Source organism: Hippoglossus hippoglossus, chromosome 5, assembly GCF_009819705.1.
Source record: "Hippoglossus hippoglossus isolate fHipHip1 chromosome 5, fHipHip1.pri, whole genome shotgun sequence".
NCBI lineage: Eukaryota > Metazoa > Chordata > Actinopteri > Pleuronectiformes > Pleuronectidae > Hippoglossus > Hippoglossus hippoglossus.
Window position 1 is genome coordinate 19,128,981 of NC_047155.1, and position 23,372 is coordinate 19,152,352.

General features: G+C 40.9%; 1 protein-coding gene across 5 annotated transcripts in view; it reads left to right on the top strand.

The window, feature by feature from the left end:
* Positions 1 to 18,545: 18,545 nt before the first annotated feature.
* dlgap4b (discs, large (Drosophila) homolog-associated protein 4b) overlaps positions 18,546 to 23,372 on the top strand; it is a 115,127-nt gene continuing 110,300 nt past the window's right edge. The window contains exon 1 of one of the 5 annotated variants that reach the window (XM_034585695.1): positions 18,546 to 19,024. The gene's annotated coding sequence lies outside the window, so the exon portion shown is untranslated. The remainder of the gene's footprint in view (positions 19,025 to 23,372) is intronic. The other 4 variants (XM_034585690.1, XM_034585692.1, XM_034585694.1 and 1 more) reach the window with 4 other exon arrangements.

Consider the following 23,372-nt stretch of genomic DNA (forward strand, 5'->3'; position numbering starts at 1 on the left):
GTCAATACAAGTTTTTTTTGTATTTATTTAACCCAAGATCTCAAATGACAGATTTAACTCAAAGGGCTTCAGATTCATACACCACATGATATCCTCTCTCCTTAGACCTTCAATTCAGATAAAGAACATCCACAGGAAAAAGTCCTAGTAGAACAAAAGGTGACTTGAGATAGAGTTGATAAGATTCATCTAAAACTAGATAAATATTTCATAATTTTTTGTTGGTAGATGATAATAATTAAGGATCCCCTTTCAAGCTATGAAAGATGAATCTCTTCATTCTTGATGTTGTTAAGTCAGCTAGGTAAGGAATGCAAATTTAAAAGCTAATTTGTCTTTGGCATTTTGAACTAAGCAAACTGAAATGCACACTCTTTTCCAAATTGGAACAGTTGATCCAAAGCTTCCAAATATAAATGACATTCCCACTCTTACACTTCACACAATTCTCTGTCTTCCCACTCTCTCTCTGATACAACCCTGAATGACCCTGTCTGCACTATATCTGTATCACTTCATGAGCATTACCCAAACAATAACATAACATTTTTAATGGAAGCCTGTTCTTATTTCCAGAAAGTGCACGGCTGCCTCAGTTACTTTACCCACAGTAAACCGTTCTTTGTGGAAATGGCTGCTTTGCTCAAAAAGTGCTGAGCTGTTGAATGTTGTTTTTAGAAAGACCAGTCTTGAGTAATTGCAAACGGAGGGAGGTGATTTATGAAATCTGCACAGGCTAAAAGAAAAAGTAGGTGCTGAGTAAATGACAGAGGATGCAAGTTAAATCTGGGACAATGCAAAGGTGTGTAATACATGAGCAATAGCAGCCTCTAGTGGATCACAGGGTCTGGGTGGGTGGGCGGCCACTTGGTGGATTGTTGAATCACGTATGTGTGTGTGGGTTTGTGTGTGTGTGTGTGTGTGTGTGTGTGGGTTTGTGTGTGTGTGTGTGTGTGTGTGTGTGTGTGTGTGTGTGTGTGTGTGTGTGTGTGTGTGTGTGTGTGTGCGTCATGCATATACTGTAAAAGTGTGGGTGTGAACCTCCACAGCTCAGAAAATGTAACCTAGAAATGAGGCTCCACGCACCATGTGCATGTACACACACACGTGTGCCGGCTGGAGGTGGAGAGTATTACATTTTTGAGTCTGAATAAAATTTGAAAGCATTTGATTTAATTTGCACTCAGTACTGTACTCAGTAGGTTCAGTACTTTGGTTGCACAGTATGTGGAACTGTCATCACTTTCTCTGGGATGGAACTTTTTTGAGCCCTTCTCAGCAGATTCAGTGTTAATTGCTGTCCCTGACATTTACAAATGCAGATTTTAGAGGTTTCATCAGAAGACGACTCTCAGCACGCTAATGACTTCCAAAATGTTAACGTGTTAATTTATTGTATGTCACATGTATGTGACTCATATCTCTGCAGCAGAGACGGTGGAGTATTGAATGAGCACATATACACACTGCCAGCTGCAAGGCTGTGAGGAGACATGACTGATGCACTGAGATTTCATTTCTATCAGACGTCTGCTCCTTTTTTCCTCTGAAAATTTAATATTTCTCCAGACAGGTGGAAAGTAGAAAAGGAGACACAAAAGAAGATGTGGGGCCTGGAAAGGTAAGGCAATCCTATTTATATGGGCAATTTAATATTTTATATTAAAAGCCATATAGCAACATGTAATAAGTCAAAATTTTGTGCTAACGTAAATGTAACAATAACAAACCAACACATTACAACCACTGATCTGCCCAAGGCAAACTGAACATGCACAAATAAAGAGACACATACATGTAGAGAAACTAATTATGAAAGAGCAGAACAGTTTTCAGTTGACAAAGATGTAACAGAGATCAAAGTGAGAGGGAAAGATTGTGTGGGAAAAAATGTTCATAAAAAATAACAAATTCTCACTGGGATTCTTGTCTAAGATTTGAAGTTGCTGTCTGGGATAGTTGTAATGTCTTTTGTACAGTGTCCAGGCCACCACTATGGCAGCAAACCATGTATATACCTAAATCCAGAAAAACACAAATCATGTATTTTTGTCAAACTCAAACAAGGCAAAATATTATTTTGTAAAACCCCACCCAGTAAAATTCCAGATAAAAGTGTTTTCTCTGATCAAATCAGAAAATCATACACACAGGATTAGGTAACATCAATTTGCATATAATCAGAGGTTATCATTTTGAAATGAAGACCTGGATATCACTGAATGAAAAGGAAAAACAAAACAGATGGAATGACATAATCAAATAACTGAATCCCTGGGTAGCTACCAGCTAAATGCAGACATCTCATTTTCGCTGAAGAGAAGTGTTCTTTTTATTACCTGCCAAATCGCAAGCAAACCTGGCTTTTACAAGTAATGAAAGATGACACTCTGATTGGTTTATTGCATGCTGCATGCAAAACACACTCACTACTAATTAAGAGAAAAACCCTTTTGAAACCTACGTCTGGTGTAGCGACCTTTTTCCCCGCTGTTATACTAGCGAAAGCAGATTTGGACGGTCGCTGTGTGCTCTCGATCGATATGAGCCTCTTTAAACTCTACCAGAGATGGTCACAAGTTAATTGTCAGAAATAATCTTCACAGACTGTGACACTCACCTACCTGCATTTCAAGAGCTCCTCCAAGGTTGTTATTTTTCCTACTATGCAAATCCCCTGTATAATTTGAGCTCTGCCAAAATGTTTCTTCATTTTAATGTATTATCTATTTAGATTCACAAATTCCCCCAACACACACAGGATTAAACAAACATAGATGAGTGTTTCAAGATATTATTAAATGCCGTTCACCTGCGGATGATTGGTGAGTGTAAAACTCTGAATATGCACATCATGGCGAGGGAAAGTGATGAATTATCGCTTCATACTGAACACACTGTCCATAAATGTTGCTTGAGTTGACATGTTAACATTTTGAATGTAAATAGTGTGTTTTCATCAGTGGTCAGGTCCAAATTGAAAAGGGAACCTCTTCATTAAAAACCAGTAAAGCAATATATGAACAAGGTTCCTCTAAATGTCTCAAATGGGAGCTGAAACGTTAAGTTCATGGACACATAGCTTACTAATGCTGGAAAACAAATTAGGATTTTCATATTGAAATAACATTATTTGTTGTGCCTCATGAATGCTGTAAACACCAGACTGTTCTCCTCAACACAGCTGTCAAATGGACAGTTTCCTGTAAAACAACACACAGAGGCTTATTTAACACTCACAAAATAGACTAGACAATCCAAACAATGACTAAGCCAAAAATATAATTCCCTAAATTGTCTTCTCTTTAATAAATATCTATGATAAATGTCTGATTAACACATTTTTTATAACAAACACATTACCAGTCACTTCCATTCAGCTAATAGTGTCTTGGAAAGTGTACTGCTCTTGATAAATCACAGATTTTTGACTTAAAGGGGACATAGCATGAAAATTCCACTTTGTTAGTGCTTCTACAGGTTAATGTGGGTATCTGGCATGTCTACCAACCCAAAAACTCTGGGAAAAAACACTTGCGCGTTTTGTTATGGTTCCTCTAAGTCAGAAACGTCATGCTTGAGTGACTCGATTGAGCTTCCTGGGTTTTGTGTCGTAACAAGGCACTGGAAGTCTCCCTACATGGCCTTGGCCCACCCCCCACCTCATCCCCCCCGCCCCCCCACACTCGTTACGCCGGGTTTACACCGGAGGCAGCGAGGCTGCGAGGCAGCGCAGCGCCGTTCCCAAGCACGCAGCCGCCTGGCTGTTCACACGGGACGAGCATTTCTCCGCTGGTCAGCCCGCGATTCACTCACATGTGGCATTTGTCTGGATCGTTGGGACTGGGAGGCTGCAGCAGCTGCTCGGGCGCGACCGCTCGCTCTCCCGTGCGTGAGCTGGAATTTGTGTCAACGCCACACAGCCAGCAGTGTGGAAGACTTCCGCAGTGTTCAGCACTACTGTAACCCCGGCCAAACACACCGAGCCCCCCCACTCGTTACGCCGGGTTTACACCGGATGCGGAAGCGCCGCTGCGAGGCAGCGCAGCGCCGTTCTCAAGCGCGCAGCCGCCTGGCTGTTCACACGGGACGAGCATTTCTCCGCTGGTCAGCCCCATAGACTGTATATATAAGGTCAGCCCGCGATTCTGCTTTCTCCGCTTGTTGTTGTACCCGTTGAATGTCGGGGTTCGGGGGTAAATGATGGTCTTCATAGCCCCCCCCCCCCCACCTCTCTTTCTCTCTCTGTCTGTCTGCTTGTGTGCTTGTAGTGGATGGGCAGAGGGGGACATTTAATTATGTGATTGGGAAAATTAAAACTCCAGGACAACAGAAGGGGAATACAAAGTATGGGATGCATATTTGATAATTTATATCATATAAAATATGTAATTTATATCGTTTAAAATCATGGGGGGGAGGGGGGAGGGGGAGCTGGCTCATTAGCATTTAAAGGAACAGGCACTCAAAACAGGTCACTCTGTGGAGGGCTGTTTTATACAGGGTAAAAAGGGTGCTGTTTGAAATGATCCTTGTGGTATGTTGACCAAAGTATGTTACAGACATTTCATTAAGACCCCAAGGAACCATATCAACTTGTGGTAAAATGGGCATGCTATGTCCCCTTTAAAACAACTTCCTGGTGTCTAAAGCCCAATTCATGCCTCTGTGTCAAACGCGTAGACGTGTACCCTACACAGAACTCTACACCCTACCCTGATGTGCACCCCCCCAGAAATGTAGCAGCGTGTCGAGGCAACGCAGACCGAAAAGGCTGTGATTGGTCCGCTTGGTAGCATTGCATTTCCGGCAGACAGTATTTCCGGAATCTCCTGCTTTGCCTCAGTTTGTTTAATGGTCTTACATACCATCTTCTCTGATGTTTGTCTTGTCTTAGTTGCAGTTCTTTAAGAAAAAGTAATTCCTCTTCAACATCTATTAACTCCAACATGATAACACTCGCCATTGTTCTGAAGTAAAAAGATACGTCAGAGAATTTGTAAATAGGCGGACTGGAAACACAGTAGCATAGAAACTCTATGGCCACTAGCGTCTCAGCTCCATGACCACTCGCGTTTCGGCTGTGTAATTAAAGAGCGACGCACACACCTACGCACAACTATGAATGCTCACAATGGCGTAGGCCCCCTGCATAGCTACGTGCGTATACCTACGTGCGTAGCGTAGCTTAGAAGCAGAACCATGAATCGGCCTTAACCCTAACTGTGTCTCAATTAAGGGGCCACATCCTTGATGAAAAAGAAAATCCAGATTTATCCACAGGACTGGAAAGAATTATTGGTATTAGCATTAAATAAACTTTAGAAGAGAAAGGGAATATAACATGTACAAAACAAAAGTAACTCTCTCTATAGAGTTTTTTTTGTTGTTGCTGTTAATGGTGTTATTTTATCTGGATTTAGTCCATTTGCATTCGATGCACAGTTGGGAATCCCTTAGGAATACAGCAGTTTTCAACATGGTGTCAAAACAGGGGGGAGGACGCCTGAGAAGAGATGGGAAGATAAAGACACAAGCCTACATGAATGCATCTACACACATGCACACAATGTATACACAAAAACTTATGACAGAGTCGGACTCCACTTTGCACTGACATGAACAGATACGGAATTGGCACAAACCCTTGAAACCAATCCAAAACAGACATGTTACATAAGAACTTGACTTGTCAGGATTCCACACACGCTCAAAGAAGCAGTTTCACCAAGTTGATATTTTATCATCTAATGGACCGAATCTACAACTAGTCACTAAAACAAGATTCTGATGATGATGATAGTTCAGTATCAGTAGAAAACTGTGCTTTTTCATTTTCCTGAGTCACGTGCAGTTTATAGACAGACTTTATACTAGCTTATAACTAGTCCATGTTTTACAGTACACTTAGCATTTTTACTCAAACAATCCTTCATACAGATGTAAACTCCTATTGCAGTTAAAACCTATGCTTGAAAGTGCGTTACGTGTTATATGTTTACTGTGGGTTAAATGTTGAGGAATGTAGTATTTAGATTTCAGGCAAGAATTAAACCAGATTTATTTGGCAAATGCTGTTGGCCAAGGAAATTGTTTCCTTGGCCTCTCCAATGTTTCTTGAGACCACATAGACACATAGCGGGCAGGAGGAGACAGTTGAGTTATCAACCATACATTTAATGACCACCTCAGTTACAGCCTGTCTGTAAATCAACACCATGTCCTCTGAAGTACAGTAACACAAGCTTGTTTGTGTGAGTGGGTGAGTGAGCATGTCTGAACATGGCATATGTCCAAGCTTATTAACACAAGCAAGGTCATGCACAAGATCAGTGACACGATAACCAACACGTCAAATCATACCATGACACTCATTTAACCTTTGAATGAATCATTAGCAATACCATACTGAGAGCCGCATAGATTACAATGACTCTAATGGCCAGGTACAATAAATATATTGTACTCTACAGTGTGAGTAGTTCAGATTATGAAGGCGTAAAGAGGCAGTGAAGACAAAGAGACCAACACGTTCTGTAGTATTTCCACAAAGGCATAGAAACACGAGCATGAAGTGCTTCCAATGGCTTGTAGGCCTGAATAATGCATTAATGCACCAGTGCAGAACAGATGCATAGTAGCCCATGTATTTATAATACATAACAGAACATTCAGAGAATGAACTGGCAGCTGGTGTTGGTTCTCCCAGCTGAATCCTGCTTGGCAATCCCACATTCCTGTGGATTTTCCCCTGAGTCAGATTGTGTATTCCATATGATCCTATAGGTATTTCAATCCAACTTAAAAGGCTTTCTTAGTGATTTGATATTGTGTGTTGGAGAGTTTTTTTAATCTAGTTGCAAACTGCTGTCGAAGAGCATTTGTAGGGTTGCCAGGCCCTCAGGAAAAGGCCAGTCACTGTTTGGACCAGAATTTTTATCACAGAAAACAAACACATGGCCACAAAGGCCTCAGTCTGTTACTGGATAAACATTTCACATATGATCTTTGCGTTGATATTTTCCATTGACACAGTTAGTTAATGGTGCAAAGGCCTTTTAGTAATTTATTCTATTGCAAAGCTAATCCTGCAGTTTCCGATAGGCTCCATCTACAAACAACCTTGACAACAGAGTTGAAGAGGAGGACTTTGTTGTCACTTTCTTTACAGGATGACAAAAGCATTCAGTACCATCTATTGTTGCAATTTATCAGCTACGCTCATCTGTCAAGTCTCAACGTTTGTTGTAAAGCTGTTTAATTTTCTCCCAACCACCCTGCCCCATCTGGAAATGTCCATATTAGCATTAAGGAACCATCTGTGGCTGCGTGTCATTGGCCAGTGGCTCAAGGCTTTGGTTTTCAAATAGAAGCAATGCAAGGATGGTCGGGCTTTGGAAAGGTTTGTGTGGATATACACACAAAAAAAAGTAATAACTAGTGTCCCAATTTGTCCTCCAAGAGGATGTGATAAAAACAAGAGCGGTTCACTTGGGACCAGTTACTGCTCAATTATCTCAACAAACAGCCCAAGTCATCTCATGCTTTATCTGTGCACCCCACAGTATGGTCATGGTATTTGCATTATTTGTGTAGCTCAAGGCAAGGTGGTCTATTCATTACATATAGAGATACATCCAAACATTTATATTTCTTCTGCCATGCAGGTCATATATTTAAATTCTTTTAATCTGAGATTTTAAATGGAGATTTGGGTTTTGCCATGGACAGAACCTTGCCAGGGTGAGGCGGCAGTGGCAGCAGGTCAGCCACAGTAAGCCACATGTACCTTTCCCCATCACCTTTTTCCTGATCCTCCTCAGAGCTCCTGAGACATTCCCAAGCTAAAGGAGATAAATGATCCTCCTCAGCATGTTCTGGGTCAATCACCAGAGCTTCCTACCAGTGCCTGGAAGGTGACCTCACTACCTCCACAGACTCCTTTCAACGCAAAGGAGCAGCAGCTCCCACCGGCACCGTAGCTCCTTACCCTATAGTACCTTCTGATACTGTATCCATCCCCTCATTAGCCACTAGCCAAACTAATAAATAAAGGGTTTTGGTTCCAATCAGCCCCCCCCTCTTCACCACACTAGGCAAGTACACCATTTTCTTTACTGCCAATGCCACAACAATCCGCTCCATATACTCTCAATAATCAACAAGGTCCTGAGAAACTTAAACCACTTAACTTGGGGCAGAATCTCTGCCCCAACCTTAACAGAGTAATCCACAGAATTTTGGCAGAGAATCATGGCCTCAGACCTCCATCTCCACTGTGGGGGGGAAGACTGTAGGAGAAAACACGAGCAGCATGTGCTGACATCCACAGTCCTTGCAGTCTCCTTGTAGTATCTCGACATCCAATGTATTACGCATATGGTGTAAAAGAATTTTGTGATGCTCTGATGCTCTGATTTTGATGGGGAAATATTAAATATTAGTGTTAATTCACATTTGGAATCATTCATCCAGTGAGACAATTCATATTAGATATGTATATAATGCTCCATATTACAGGCGTAAACAAGAGATGTCAGTTGGAATTATGATTGTTATTCATTTTAATGTTTTTTTATGGAAGCAAGTCTAATAAACAAAAATGTTGTTTCGAGAGGTACAGATCTTTGAAAGCTAAGTGACTGAAATGCCCAAGGGAGCACAGGGACACATATTACTAATACTAATATGATCGAGTGTGTGTGTGTGTGTGTGTGTGTGTGTGTGTGTGTGTGTGTGTGTTTGAGAGAGAGCTGAAGATGTAAATGGTCTGTATTTATAAAGCACTTTTCTTGTCTTGATGACCACATTTAAAGCGCTCATGTAGAGTATGAGGAATAATGTGGGGCAGGAAGATATCTAGGACAGTAGAGGAAAAAAGACCTTCAACATAAAATAACTCATCATTACCACATAAGATTATTGTTTTACATTTAAATATGGTCTTTATGGGTAAGAGTTAACTCTTACCAACTCTTTCTCTCCCACACATTTAAGTCCTTAAATGTATGTGTGCATGTGTATTCTAACAGTGTATGTTTCAGGACCTTTAATTTGCCTGTTAAGTATATATGTGTACATTCCAGTTCATGTCAGTGTCTCTCTGGTCTTGAGTCACAGATCATGTGACTGGGCAGATGTTGACGTCTTCAGTATGATGATAGAGACACGAGCTTGAGAAGCGTAAAGTGAAATAAACCAGTTTGCTTTGAAGTGAGTGAGAGGCAGGCAGGACATTTCTCTGACATTTCCTCTGGTGACATTTCCAGTCTGATGTAGGAAAAACGCAAATAAAGAGAAAAGGAAACGTAGAAACAAAAGAGTGCACATTTCGGCTCCATTTCTCCTGACTGATTTTGGAAGCCGGTCCTCCTTTGCTCTTTTTTCACAGGAAATAATTGGTGCGACCTCTGGGAGTCTAACTCAGATCAATTAACTGTGTTTTTGTGTCAGAGCCGTCTTGTTACAGCCTGACTGAGGCAAAGGTCAGAGAGGCAGGTGGAATCCACTCAGCGGCGTAGTATGGGCGAGGCGGTGGTACGTCTGAGCAGCAGGTGAAAGTAAGAAGGCCTTACAACATGAGATTTCATTTTTTTGCTCAGAATGGGCTTGTAACATTGTCACTTTAAACACAGCACGTCTTTGGTTTCATTTCAAAAGACATAGGGAGTTCTCTGATTGTGGTGGCATGGAGAGAAACTTACAGAAGTACAGATACAGCAGGAGGATGAATATGTTGCTGTAACAAGTAGAAAAGGGAGTTTGAAGGCTACAGTGTGGCCTCGTTTGTGGATTTTTTATTTATTTATCTGGGGAGTGGGATCAAATTGGTTGAGAATGTGGCTTAATAGAAAAAAATATATATTTATCAACTGATCTCCATTTGCTCTGATTCAAAAAGCAAATGGCTGCTCAGTAGCAGCTGAGACATTCATTCATTTAATTCGTAATCTTCATGGATTTCATTCATTATCATGTAATGTATCATTTCTATTATATTAAGCGTAAATCCTACACATTCACGTAGTTTTAAGACATGAATGCCATATAATAATACCCTGGGTGCTTTCATCTGATTGCACAAAGATAAAACATTGTTCTCGTTTCCCTCTCATGTGACATTTCTGCACTACAATGCAGTTCTGATTGCTAAAAGCCGAGGTTTAGTCTGAGGCAGCAGCCTCCTCTGGACATCATCAGCCAGCGGCTTCTCCCAGCAGCTTGTAAACTCCACTGTGTTCCTGTCACTGGCCTCAAGCCTCATTTGTCTACATTCAGTGCAGGGTTCAGAGTCGGTGCAAGAAGAACCAGAATCCATGTCCTCACAGTCCTGCAGTGGCCCCTGAAACTCTACTCTGAAAAGCTCAGACATCTGTCTGATAATGTTTGTCTGTGGAGCACATATCTTCTACCAGCACAGTTTGCAATTGTACTGGTAGTAACCCAAGGAAGTGCAGTGTTGATTTGCTGCAATTCGGACATGTGATGCATTAAATGTTAATAAACTGAATAAACAGACGACCAGCGCTCTGTAGCCGCAGCGGCTGGGACTATGTAAGTGACATGGTTGATCATGGTGACAGCAACAACTAATTCAGACTCGAGCTTCACAGAACTTTGAATAGACAAATGAACAGCAGCGGGTCTCTATTTGACACGGCTTAATTACTGCAGGTCACTTTCAATGTTACAGAAAGAAATCTGCATTCAGCATCACCACAGGCCAAGCAAACTCATTCCAAACAGAGATATTCAGAACAGGCACTGCAGTAATTCTATCAATTGGGGGATTCAACTGCTTGTATTAACATCTGTATGATTAATGATTAAAGTATCTGTTTTTCTTTCATATGCATGCTGTCAAAATATACTGTGTGTGAGTGGCTGGATTTGATGAGCACCATTTGAACAGACCTGACTGGCGGCACAGGAGGTTAAATAGCTACAAAGGCTCAGAAATCATCACCTGAGTGACCACACAGAGATTTCTTTTGAATACTCTGCTCGCTGGATTCCCTTATCCTTGTTCAGTCATTAATCACAATGTTTGTTTCTTTATGTGCATAAAAAACCCACTCAGTCAGCCTCCTGCTCTTCGGGGCGCCAAGACCTGTTTTCTTCAGAAGTCATGTTTTCAGCCACAGCATGGCTCGGCTCTACGGATGGCAGTGCAGGTCTTTCTGTCTATCAGTGGGTCAGTCAGCCTAAATATCTAAACTCATGGGCTGATTTACATGAAGATTGATTTGGGCTTTCATGGCCTCTACAGGATGGATTATAGCTTTGGTTTTACCTTCTCTTTTCAAGTAGTAATATTGATTTGTCCCATCATTTGGTTTATGAGCAAATCAGACACAACATAATCTGCTAAACATTATCATGGTATCCTGTCATTATCACTGTTCAATAAACAATAGCATGCTGATGAAGCACCACTGTATTGTAGAGTGGTAATTTATTTGCAATAAGCTCTATAATACACCAGTTCACATTTATTTTTATAATCTTATTTTGTGTCATGGCCATGAGCTACATCAGGGATGTACAGCTATTTCTATTTTATTTTCATAATGCCCAAATCTGAAGATGTTCTCCAGCTCCTTTGTGTGGGAGTCGGCAGCGCCTGTATGAGTCAGTGAGTCCTGGAGGATAAATAAATAAATAATAAAACAAATAAAGACATTTCATGATAGCAGAGGTTATATGAGGTGATATGAACTTACACTTTCTGATATTCTAAGTCAGCAACAGATTTGAACCCATATACTAAGATAGAATCATATTAAATTGTGGTTTGCAAAGATGTTAGTCTAAAACTGGTCCAAACTAATTGAAGACTACACACACACACATACACCCTGGGTATTTTCTGTCACGTAATTGCCATCCTTTACAACTACAGCAAGTGATAATGAATCAAATGAGCAGAGATACATTTCGAGACCTCGTTTGTATCACATTTGAGAGGCGTTGACAGGGCAATATATAGCACGGAAGTCCCCAATAGATGTGTTAGATGTGAAACTGTGTTGTGCGCTAATGATACTTAATGTATGCCCTGAGAAATACACTAACATGATTATTTTTCTGAAAGACCACTCTGGCTGTGCAGGAGGGGGTCTTTGTGTGTTTTGTGTTGTTTGCTCTGGAGTCAGTGAAGTATAAAAGATTGTGATTGAATGGAAACAAGAAAACATACATTTGACAGCTAATGCTAGACTTTTATAGAATTACGTCCTTCCCCCAGAACCACGTCCTTCCCCCAGAACCAAATCAAATGAAAGGTGGTTTCATTCCCACCTGTTAAGATGGCCCAAGTACTCGATGTGTGTTGTAAATTGGCACCTCTTCATTCAGCGGGGTCTGCATCAAAATGAGTGATCTGAAAGGGGGACGGGTGTTTGGCAGGGAGAGATGACCAAAAGAGGTTGGTCGTAACGTTATTAGCATGCAGGCTGGTAGGACACATTTAGAAATGGAGGCATGTGCCATTGTTTATGTTTTCTGCATCATAGGCAGCGACATGATACCAAGCTGTTTTCTTTATAAAGTTGCTGTATTCCAGGGGAAAATGGTAAAAAAAATAATCATTCAATATTTTCACCAAAATGGCATTTGCCCCAGCTTGTCCTACGTAAATATCTTTCCTTCCTTAACCTTGTGCTTTTTTCTGTTGATTGGACAAAACATTTGAAGACATCACTTTGGGCTCTGGGAAACTGAGATGGTCAACAACTAAAATAAGCAACAGATAATTATCAGAAGCAAAATATGTGCGATGCAGCCCTAGTTCAGACACACCAAATCAAAGATAAAAGCTACAGTATTAAGAGTAGTAAGTCGGTTCGACCTATTATCTACTACTTACTATCTAAAGCCAGATAGAAACAACTATCAGGCTCAGGACATAATAATAATATAATGATGGCATGTCTCCTCCCTGTACCCTTTCGTCTTTGTCATCCAGTGCCATAAAATGTACGACAAAGTAAACTGGCTGTACATTTTTTGAACAAATAAATGTGAAGTAAATCATGTTCCCCTTTGTGTTTTTCTTCAGGAGTCAAAGCTCAACATACAGAGACATACAGCTCTGATTTGCATAAGATAACTGCCCTCCAACCTTTGTTTCTATGGATATAGAGCTGCCAACCATCGTCTTACTCTGCGCACAGTTAATGAGTGTTGTCAGGGTCTTTGATGAGCAGGTGCAGACGTGATGCACCAACAGGATCATCTCCTTAATTGGTCCAGGACACAGTTGGACCCGCGTTCATGGAACAGAGTGAAACGCTGCGACTGATTCTGACACGCTGTTTTAACTGGTAACCTCCTGATTTTATAGTGTGTGTGTGTGTGTGTGTGTGTGTGTGTCTGAGAGATAGATAGGAAAAGAGAGGAAATAAGAAAGAGAGCATCTGTTGAACCTTCACTTATTGTTATGCCACAGTCATTCTCTGCGTCCTTCATTTTAAAACCCATTTTTGAATTGCGATCAAATATATTCAAAACTTTCAGCCTGATTCCAAGTTATCACTCATTTGCAAAGCATTACAGTCATGTTGACTCCCCTTTAAGAGACACTCAGGAATGATAATATGTTTGAGAAATTCTAGAGAAGATTTAGTAAGTCACTCAGAACAGAAACAGCTCTCCTTTATTTGAATTTTAATTTCTCCACAGACAACAAAACTAAGTTGTACCTCCATCCAGGGTTTTAAATCCAAAACTGCAATAAGCTTTACCTGTGGACTGCTCTAATTAGTGTATTATGGGATGGATTTAATTCTCACTCTACATGCATACATTTCCCTGAAGTCTTATATTTGTATATCTTGTGTGTACATGTAATTATCTTGTGGGAACAAGTTACTATCTTTTGCACACAAGATATTTATTTTAAGAAGGTGTTTGTGTTTTAATCACTCAGCTTATCAAGTTTTATTTTCACCTGAGAATGTCAAACAATGAAATTCTTGTTGCTCTTGCACAGACACACTGAATTGTCAGGAATCATTTGAAATTTGAAATGGAAATGAACAAACTCTTAAAAGCTATAAAGGCAACTTAGTGTTGACTTCAGAGCATCGGCCAGTCATATCATGCTTGCACAGCCAATTGCCTATGTATGGGCTTAGTGCAGTTTGATATATATATATATATATATATATATATATATATATACAGTATATATGTATTTTTGGTCATGTTCAAAATTTTGTATGCCCTACAAGGAGGGTTTCAATGTATTTCTGAGTGCTATGGGAATAAAATGTCATATCATCATCATTGAATTCATATTAACCATTAACCATTGATTTTAGCACAAGCTAAATTATCAGATATTTTATATACGTATAACAAGGTGTAATGGTGCGATTACTCACTATCTTGTAAACCAAATGCTTTGGGAAAGCTGAAATAGACGCCTATTAAGGTGTTTGATTACTTGTGATTACACTCTCTCTCATGTGTGCTGTGCACATAACGCCCTCGCATACACCCAAAACTCACCTCCCCTTCTAATTAAGCAAGTAATCCTATCTTATATTCCCTCCTCACACGGCACAGATGCTGCTGAAAGACATGCTCAGAGAGGGAGAGAGCAGCAGAGAGCCGCTTTGATTCAAATGCACAAGAGTTGTGCTTATCTGCAGTTTCATATTGAAAAGGACATGATCAGAATACACGTTGAAGTGTCTGCCGCCATTAATCTTGAGAGCTTTTACCATCCGTTCGGTGTTGGATGATAAAATGTTGCTTGCACTGTGTCATGCTATTTTTGCATTAGTCTAGAATGTTAACTTAAATCCACAAGGTTGTGATTGGCCCATGAGCCCAGTCACAGATCATGCATGCTCTAATGTGCACCCTGAATGACAGGCACATAACAAGTGCTGATAAATAGGCTGAAGGGTCAGTATACATTTCATAGATTTTTAGACAGCCTAACAATATGGCAGCCCAATGGGATTTGTCCCAGTTTTCCTGATGCCATGTGTACCACTGAATGTACACACTGTTTGTCCTCCTACAGTTTTTTCCTTCCCACAGGTAACTAAGAGCAGTCTTGAAAACACAGACAGTGTGGAGCTACATACCTGTAACCTACATGAATATCTGCATCTGTTTACTAGTCAAATGACGTTCTAAAACAGTTCTCACAGTGTCACGACCTACATCCCTCGCTTTAGTCACTTCGAATCTACACTGATCTCATGCAGGGCCTCGCTGCAAGACGGTCTGCCTGTGGGGCTCCTCTGTGGGGTCGCCTCTAGTGCAGGTCTGCTACACTGCCAGGACAGAAAAGAAACCCAGCAGACAGACCCTCTCCCCATACTTTGAATCCACCTGGAAATCTGTCGTAAGGACTGAGAACTTTAATCCCTGTTAACGGTTCAGTTCACATATTTTGACTCAGAGCCCTTGAAAGGACGTCTGATGTGATCGATAAGCAACAACTTTGCCCTGCTTTAGGGAGAGGTGGTAACTGTCGTCTGCAGAAATTGATTGAGTGTGCAATGAATCCGCACTGTACATCCCCCACTAGCAGCCCTCAAACCTAATACAGATTTTTTTTTTTTTAGTCTGACATCTGTTTAGAACTGAACAAATTCAAAGTTCACTCAAAGTGTCTGTGGCCAAAATGATTCTGTCACAGGAAGCATTGTGTAGCGGCAGTGCTAATGAGAATCGGGAATGGGATTAGCCTCACTAACAGTGTGTGTGAGAGAGAAAGAGCTCTTTAGTTTGACCCAGCTTTATGGGTAAAAGTCGACCTTTTAAGAAATACTTGTATTTTCCCCTCGACCTTCACCTCCTGGCAATGAGAGTGATGGGATGTGACAGGTGGAAGCAGGCCTATTATAAAGCAATAACCCTGTAGTCCTGTGGTATTTGCTTGACTAAATCTTGTTTGGTGTCTCACCACACTTCATATGCCTCACTGTCTTTTTCTGTCCACAGACAATGGTGTATGTTTCCTGTTTTCCTTCTATTTTTCAGGATGTGATGAATTAGTTATAATACTAATCTCAGCTTATTTTCATTTTCTTCCAAGGTCACGTTAGACAGACTGACATAGTAAAAGAGGCGGTAGAAAGAACAAAGTGCTTGGCCTAGTTAGGACACACAGTGAGCTGTCCATGGTGCTGAATCCATTTAATAGCTCCGTCTATTCCTCTCTCTCCATTCACCTCAGTCTGAGCTTTGTTGACATGACGTGCACGCTCCATACAGATCTAAACAGAGGGTGACAAAATGAATTACATTCCGTGCACAGAAAGAGCAGTCTGATAAGAACAGATGGGCAGATCTGCAGTGCTATTTTGTATCCATTACAGTCGCCTGTTTCCCGGAACATGAGACAAATATCAGCACATCTTGTAGAAAGAAAACCAGGACTCAGTACATTTTTCTCTCTCTCTGTTCAGTTTATTCCATGCATGACTTATTTCTTATTGCCTTAAGAGGAAATAAGCTTTGGGTTGCCAAAGCAATACTGTTGTGTTGATAGTGAACTAAAATATGTAAGTTTTTTATTTTTTTAAACCGTCTGTATCAACTAATTTGTTTTTCAATTATTTTGTTTCATTTTCCTCTTTAACTCTTAAAACTAGGTAATTTGTAATCCATCACTGCATGTATACATCAAGTCATACATCCCTTGTATTTTATTTATTTTATATTTTCTTTCACATTTTCAGTAATGTGTGCAGTAAATTTAATGTGTAGATTTGTAATCACAATGCAAATATGTAATCGCTTCAGTGCAGGGTTTCTGCAGGTTTCTACGAGTTGACTTTAAGACTTAAAGACAACAAATATGAAAGAATATCAGATTTAATTGAAGATAAGGTGAAGTAACTACAGGCAGAGACAGTAGGTATCCATAGTCTTTACCGCAGCTAGGTTGAGTGTACTGAGATCAATTCTTTCAAGGGTGTTTATACACAGTTATCAGTTCCACATGTTTGTAGTATTTATATGAAGAACTACAACTTCAAGACATTCCCATCAATGCATGGCACCAAAAGATTTCTCGAAAAATATCGTAATTTCAGAATTTGATGGAAGCTGCGCTAAATGAATGTTAACATAATTAACGTCTACTTGGACATATTTAAAGGGTTAGTTCACTCAGTTCATTCAGTGAATGAAAATTCACTTGTCATCTACTCACCACTATTCCGATGGAGGGGTGGGTGAAGTCCACAAAACACTTCTGGAGTTTCAGGGGTAAACTGTTGCAGCCAAATCCAATACAATTGAAGTAACTAGTGACCACTTCTTAAATTGGCCATGATTTTAGCCTAAATGTTCGGTGTGATCCACGTGCGAATGGCTCCAGAGGAGGATATCAGAGGACATTAAGGCTGAAAACATGTTGTAAATGTACTCGTTTAGAGTCGGATTTGAATGTCGGGGCTTTCAGACACTTGGAAGGCACCACAGGAGCAGTATGGAGGCATTTTCTGTTTTTGTTTTTTAAGTTTGAAAAATTGGTCACCATTTACTTCTATTGTATTGGAATTGGCTGCAACGCTGTTCACCCCTGAAACCCCAAAAGTGTTTTGTGGACTCAAACACTTCACTCACCCCTCCATCGGCATAGTAGTGAGTAGATAATGACTGAACTTTCTTTTTTGGGTGAACTATCCCTTTAAGATCTAGTACGTAATATTCTCATGCATTTAATATTTTTTTAAGGCCTTGATGATGGTTATTTGATGATGATGTCATCAGCGTGATTTTCTCAGCTTGAGCCTGGAAACCAAATATGTCCAAAATAACTATAGAGTAGAGTGTACAACATTTATCATCTTCCATGTTGTTGATTAGTTCTCTTATGTATTCTACCAGGCTCAGTGAAGATGTACAAAATTTCAAGTAACTGCTCACTAGAGTAAAGCAGTGGTGAAGGAGTGAACGTGGGACTGATCTCGTGCACAGCCGTGATCATATTTACCAGCAGGAGTTACATTCACTCTCGTTACTGTAGCAAATTAGAAATTCTAAATAAGTAATTTCATTTTTATTTTTACTTTGCACGTTCTTTTAATGTTAAAATACAAATCTTCGAACCACAGCCACACTGTGTGTTGTGCTCAAACTGAACTCATGTGAGGAGGCAAGTGAACACAAACATCTAACAGTGAATGACTGGTAGCCTAAATACACTGAAGCCTTTCACTTGTGATTTACCATCTCTCTCGACCAACCCCCCTCCACTCTCTCTCCCTCTCTGACTCTCTCTCTCTCCACTCTCTCTCTCCTTCTGACTCTCTCTCTCTCTCTCTCTCTCTCTCTCTCTCTCTCTGACTCTCTCTCTCTGACTCTCTCTCTCTCTCTCTGACACTCTCTCTCTCTCCTTCTGACTCTCCCTCCCTCTCTGACTCTCTCTCTCTCTCTCCTTCTCTCTCTCTCTCTCTCTCTCTCTCTCTCTCTGACACTCTCTCTCTATCTCTCTCTCTCTGACTCTCTCTCTCTCTCTCTCTCTCTCTCTCTCTCTCTCTCTCTCTCTCTCTCTCTCTCTCTCCCCCCCCTCTCTCTCCCTCTCTCCCTCACTCTCTCTCGAGTTAGTTGGTGGGTTGCAGCAGTGTCTCAGTGTCTATCCTGGCTCTCCTGACTGACGGACAGAGGCAGTCCTCCTCTCTGCCTGTCTGCCTCTCTGCCTCACCGCCTGTCTGTCTGTCTGGCAGTGTGTCTGCCTCTGCGTGTATCTGTCTCTCGTCTCAGATGGAGAACGGAGCTCGGTAATGGAGACTGTCGTGGACCGGGTCTGTCGCTTCCTCCCGCCACCGGAGACCCGCCAACTCGCCGGACACATGATGCGTTAAAGGACGATACATCGTTTACCTCTTCCCCACGGAGATCCCACAGTGACGCTCGTTGGTGTCTTTTTCTTCACCTCCTCTTCCTTCCTTCCTCGTCCTCCTCTTCCTCGTCTGCTCGGGGAAGTTAGGCACCAAACACGGATAAATCCTCCAAGTCTCCTGTTTCCAAGCGGCGCGCTCCGCCGGAGGTAAAAAACAAACAAACAAACAAACAGCAGGGGGTGGGAGGCTGGAACTGGTGAATTGCTTCGAGATGTTTATGCACAGGATGTATTGTGTGTCTGTTTTATTATTTACATGAAAAGTCAAATGTGTGAGGAGTGAACATTTCGTCCAAAGTGGGAGGAAGGTGACTCATGCTGACTCAAACGGAGGAGTCAGTGTTTGCGCTGCGTCTCTGCAGGGTTTAAACACACACACGACAGACTATTCCTCTTTAACATGTCACTGTCACAGGACGTGTGTGTGTGTGTGTGTGTGTGTGTGTCTGTGTCTGTGTGTATGTATGTATGTATGTGTGTGTGTGCAGCTCCCCCCCCCCCCCCCCCCCCCCCCCCCTCCACGCTCCTCTCAGCTGTATTATGTTTAACAGGTAAAGAAATGGGGGATTGAGGTTTTGCAGTGTTCGATGACATTGGCCGGTTTGTCACATTGAGTTAAAGGTCCAGTGTGTAAGATTTAGGTGAAAGGGATCTCTTGGCAGAAATTGAATATGAAATAATCCTGGTGATGTTATCACAAGTGTGTTTAATCTAAATTGTACGAATTGTTGTTTTCTTTTCCCCGAGAATGGCCCCTTTATAGTTAAATACTTAGTATTTACATCGGGAGCGGGTCCTCTCTATGGAGGCAGCCATGTTTTTTACGGTAGCCCAGACTGGACAAACTAAACACCTTCTAAGTTTTTATGACAAATGAAGGCTACCACAGGTTCTCTTTCATGTTTGGAAGGAGAGGGTGAGGTGAGGGGTATTCAGCTGCAACACGAAACGTCACCACTAGATGTCACTAAATTCTACACACTGAACCTTTAAAGACATGTTAATCATATATTCTGAAGATATATAAGAATATATGAATATAGAAGTTATATTCCTATTTGCACTTACAAATATGTAAGACGGTCCTGTGTTTACTATTAAGTGCAAGTGCATAGTTAATTTTTGCAAACACATTGGACATAGTAAGCTACATTATGATTGACGTGGTCTCTTAATGATTTTTGCTTATTTTTCCTGTAGGATGAGTGTATTTCTTTTAAAGTACCTAAAGTTATGTTCATCAGTGAGCTTAAGGCTGGATGATGTAATAATTTCAGACCTGACACTCAGAGAGTCAAACAATTTTCAAATTCACTAGATCCAGAACACTGATAAATATCAGTCCCCTAAACATGCCTGATTTTTTTTCATCAAGATTCATGAATTATTCTCAGAAATCAATGAAAATGTCTCACATTGTTAAAGAAAGTGATCCTGGAGATGCCTTCTGATCTGGATCCACACCAAAATGTAGTGGTTTCTACCCTGACTCATATCAGGGAATTGTGAAACTCATGAAACCTTCCACCAAGTTAATGGTAATCCGTCCAGTAGCTTTTGTGTAATCTTGCTTAAAAACAATATACTTGTCATCAATAGCAATATAACGAAAGGCAATTTTATGTGAGTGTATATATATATAATGTTTCAGATTTTCTGTTCATAAAGAGTTCAAAACCACAACCTTCACTCAGGAGCAACAATCAGTCTTTAAACTTTAAAAATAAATAATAACATGACATTTATCCTGATTAATATCTATTGACCAAACTGAACATTTTTATCTCGATATCCATCTAACCCAGCCCTAGGTGTGCTGTAGTGTGTTATATGACAGGAGGCTGTACTCAGAGTGTAATGTATTTCAAAGCAATGCATTGTGCTAAACATTGCCCAGCGAGTCTCATCTGTCAGTAAGATTTGAGAAATAGGAGATCCACCACAATATCAGGTGGCCTTGCGGAAGCTTAGAGTTTTTATGTCTCACTCTGTCCTCTGTTAAACATCAAGAGGCATCATTTCACTGGGTAAAAGCCTCCAAATCAGGAACTCTTCACAGTCCTGAATCAAGTAGACTTTTACCTCACTCTGCTGAGAATGGAACGGAAAGCATTATATTTACTGACAAGTTAGTTTTTCGTAAAGAATGATACATGTGTGACTCTTTGAAGTGATTAAAAAGCTAAATCACCACTGGAGCATCCCAACAGTTAGCCTGCTGCCACAGATGATGATTTAGCTCAGACTCTCAGTCCCGTGTTTACAAGGTCAATTACTCCACAAACTCGAATGAATCACTCGTCCAGCTCCGTCCACTCAGCAGTCACTTCCCCACAGCATTGCTGAGCAGGGCCGGCTCACTGTATTGAGGATATAAGAAGACAGATTTCTGCAAATATGTTGTTGTCATGAATAATCAGAGGTAAGCGAAAAAGGACACTTCATTAATAACTGATCGAGACACGGCTGTGCTCAGCCAGAGATACCAGTCAGGATTAATCAATAGTGTTTTTCCCAACAGTTTAATCAAATCAACTCCTGCGCAGATGACATGTCGTAGTCTCTCCATGTGGCACAACATGCTTTAGTAGGTTGCAGTGTCTTTCATTCCATCAAATTAACAATGGATTTAGGTCTAGCTACCCTTTTAGCACAGCTTTTTGAGTGACCTGAAAAGCAGCCTAACTGCTGTGTTAGTGGCCTCAATTTGCTTCAACTGCAAAAAAAAAAAGCTCTCTTATCCACTGTCACACACACTACCCCCCCCCCTGCTAGTATGCACTCACTCAAACTGTGTCTCATCGCATCTCATCACTCTCAGCAGCTCTCTGCCCTCTCTGCTTGTCTCCCTCACACGTGCATGCGCATGCACGTGTACACGCACACACCCAAAGAGGCAAACCAGCCCACAGCCGTGTTGGATATTATTTGATAAATTATGTGCATCTTTACAACTGAGCATTATGACCTTATTGAACTCAATACAAGGGGCTCTGTGTATTTAACTCTATTATAAATACCTGTGTGCTCATGTCATATATATTGGCAAAAAGAAAAAACAGCATAATGGAACTTCTAAACCCCATTTCAAGGGCAGGTCATTTCTATTTTCTCTGTTGGCACAGTGGCTTCCTTTTAGGAGGATGGTATATTGCAAAGGGTCATTTATAATGTATAATGTATAGAGCAGTCCTGTATTAAATATCTGCAGAGTCGGGGGTGTGTATTCCAACGCTCAGGCAGGGGGGCTTTGTTACACCATATTGCATCAATAGGGGAATGAAGGCAATATGGGGGAGATGAGAAAATATTCTCCTTGTATCTCTGCAGAAAGTTTGCCCGGGTGTTGTGACAGTTCGGAGGAATGTGTGGGGATTAACTGGATTCTTTCATGTTACTGCAGTAAATATGAGTTGTAATGTCTTGGAGAAGAATCTTAAAGACAAAAACCTGAAGTTCAAAGATGAAAACAGAAATAGAAGTCTATGATCATGTATCAGCAGACTCAGATTCTGCAGAAACAGATAAAGTCGTAGAAGTCTATATTTAAATGGCCTCGCTAGAGAGATAAGATGTCGTCATCCCTCCCAGTTGGAAACTGTGTCTGCAGAAGGAACCAGATCTTTCTTATCGCTGCGTCTTTTTTAGTGCTTGTTCACTGCAGAGCCTTTATGAATGTGATCACATCATCTTGTAAATCTGTTTACAATATTGTTCCAGGTTGTGTTGGATGAAGAGTGTGTGCCTGTTTTGATGCGTAGCAGTTGACAGGTGTAACCAGGAATGTCAAAACAGAATAATTGACAGCGAAAATGTGAAACCTTCGTTGACAGTTGACTGGGAGGATATTGGACAACAAGGAATTTTTGTGCATGAAAATCAACAAGGAGACTTTAGATAAAGCTCACCATTAGTGATTTGTTTAGGAAACGGCAGTGATTGCCACGAAAGGTAATAGAAGTAAATGAAAGCATCATTTGTCATTCACATTATGTTCTGGCACATTTTCACATTCATTTGCTTGTTACCTGAAAAAATGACGCGAACAGTCACAAAACAGTGTGTAATTTAAGAAAATGGTCATGTCAGTGTGTCAGCGTTGCTCTTTTCTCTAACTTTCTCTTGCTCTCACCTGTCAGACATTCACAGTTCAGCTGTCACACAACTTGCTGATTCTATCTTCACTGAGCCAGTGTTATGCTTTCGGGTCTTTGCCCTTCCTCTAGTCGGTCATTTAGCTTTTTGTTCATGTAGAAGATCTTTTGAGCTGTAAAGGCCACAGTCCAGAGTATTTCAAAGAGTATGACGACGTTAAAATATGAAGAACGCAACAGGATATTGTCCAGTTCAGACATGTTGACAAGAGCAGGAAAATGTCCAGAACATTCAGCTTTAATAGAGCAAGCAGGAGACACGACAAAAGGAGTAAATTCTGCCTGTGCAAATCACATATTTTTGTTTACAGCAAATCAACAGTGGCGTCACTTTAAAACCA